Source organism: Equus caballus, unplaced genomic scaffold (genome assembly GCF_041296265.1).
Source record: "Equus caballus isolate H_3958 breed thoroughbred unplaced genomic scaffold, TB-T2T unassigned-0001334, whole genome shotgun sequence".
NCBI lineage: Eukaryota > Metazoa > Chordata > Mammalia > Perissodactyla > Equidae > Equus > Equus caballus.
Window position 1 is genome coordinate 20,001 of NW_027222131.1, and position 2,364 is coordinate 22,364.

Consider the following 2,364-nt stretch of genomic DNA (forward strand, 5'->3'; position numbering starts at 1 on the left):
GGCCACCACCGGCCTCGGTGGCCGGAGGCGACACCCGCGCGGCGAGGCCCATTTCGGTCCCGGCCGGTGGGCGGCGCGGCCAGGCGTCTGCCCGGGCGGGGGAGCACCGGCGGCAACGGGGAGCGCGGCGCGCGCCTCGACGGAGGGAGCGCGGGCTCGCGGGAAGGCTCCCGGGGACGGCCTCGGGCGCGGACGGGCCACCAGGAAAACACACGCGGGATCCCACCGCCAACGACACGCGAGGGCGGTCCCACGACGCCTGGGACGCCGGCCGGCCTCAGCCACCCTTCGGCCTCCCGCGGGCCCGGCCCCACCGCCGGGGCCTACGTGAGGCGCCCCCGCCGCCGGGGGCCGCCCCGTCCACCCAGCCACCCGTCTGCCTGTCTGGTCTGCTCCGGGACCCACGTCCCGAGGGAACGCGCCCGAGAGCGGCGGCGGCCCCCACCCATGCCCGCACGCCACCACCGGCTGCGGCTCGGGACGGGAGCGAGCGGAGAGCCAGCCGCTCGCGGCGGGGCGGAGCCCGGACAGGGCCGGGCCCCTCTCCCCACCCCAGCACGCGACGGGAGAACCACGCGCACGCTCGCGCACACGCGCGGCCCCGCGCCCAACGACGGCCCGGCCGGGCGTGACCCTCCCCCGACTCGGAGGGGGGAGGCGCCGGCCGCGGTAGGCAAAGAGCGGCTCTGCCCACGCGCCACGGTGGTGGCGTCCGTGGCTACTACGCGCAGAGGAGGGGCGGCGGCTGGGGGGTCCGGTACCCCAAGGCACCCTCTCGGATCGCTAGAGAAGGCTTTCTCACCGAGGGCGTGTCGCCCCCGCCCATCGTCCGCCATCGGGCCCACCAAGGCGCTTACAGACACCATGGCCACACAACGCAGGAGGGGTCTGCGGTAGAGGTAAGGCCTAGAGCAAGTCGGAGCGTCCGTGGTCAGGGCCGCGAGCCCGCGCTGCCCCGGGCTCGCCATCTCCGGCCACACTGGGCTTAGCTAGGGATCTAAAAGGCCCCTGTGCGGCTCCCAAGTCAGTGCCTCCCCTCAGGCCGAGACCAAGGGAGGCAGAGACTGGGACGGAGGTGCCGATCAAACAGCACCTCCCAACCAAAGAGCCAGCATCACGCCGCTGGCTCGGCCCGCCACGATCACTCCCACACCCGCGTGGAAACCCAGCAAGGGGAACACGCGGGCACGCGCCCGAGCCTGCCCGCCCCCACACGGCACGCCGTGGGGGGGGGCGACGAGGCACCCGTCCCCCCCGAGGGGGACGGGCACGCCTCCCTTACCGACTCGACCCCCCGCTTCTCAGACACACCAGCGCAGCGGTCACCTGAGGAGGGCGACGGGAACAGGGAACGACACCGCCAATCGGCCTCAGGCGCCTGAGGGACGACCTGGAACACTCCAGGGGCACCGCCAACGGCCGGGGGAGCGCGCTCACGCGTCCAAGAAGGCGCGCGGCGCGGCGGCAACACGGCCCGCCCCACCGTGGGGAGGGCCGCCCGCGAGACACAGCCAAGAGGCACAGGCGGAGCATCCGCCGCGTCACGGAGACCCCGACACCGCCCACAGCCACAAGGCACGGGGCGGGGGAGCGAGGTCGGGCCGGATTCCGCACCCCTGCCACCTCCCACACGCCACTCGCAGCGGGGGAGAACGGGCGAGGGGGCCCGCGGGCAGAGCGAGAAGAGCGGTCCCGTTCGCCATGAACGTCCGTCCCTCGTCTGGCACGGCTTAGGCCCGGCCCGGGAGAGCACAGCATCACCACATCGATCAGCAGCATAACGCGAGGGATCCCCGAGCAAGGGAAGGCCGGCGAGGACAGCGAGCGGAGGAGCCTGCTTCAGCCTCACCGGCCCCCCTCCTCCTCTAGCAAGCGCGGGCGACGACCCCAGGACGAGAACGCCTGACACGCACTGGCACGGAGCCGGCGGGACGGGGTAAGTCGCGACCGCACCCGGGTGCCGGCAGCAGGGAGTGCACGTGGTAGAGGACCCCGCGCCCTAACCCCGCCGCCCTCGGGTACCAGAGACCGGAGGTGGCACCACGGTCGCGGGGACGCCTGGAACGCACAAGAGCCGGCGCGCAGGCCCCAGCGGGCGGCTCAAGCGGCGGGGGTGGGAAACGGGCGTCCGGTTCTCGGCCAGAGCCCGGAGACCTCCCCGCACACGGCATCCCAGGCACCCGGAAGCTCTCGGGCGACTGTCACCCGAGCAGAGCGTGTCAGCACTTATCTGGCGGCACAAAACCACCCATTCAGGGGCAAGAATCGCCGCGCCCGGAGACGGGGCCCACCCACGATCACGAGGGGAACCCCTGGATCACGGCCACGGCCACCAGACCCCAAGCACGACCCCATCGCCACCCA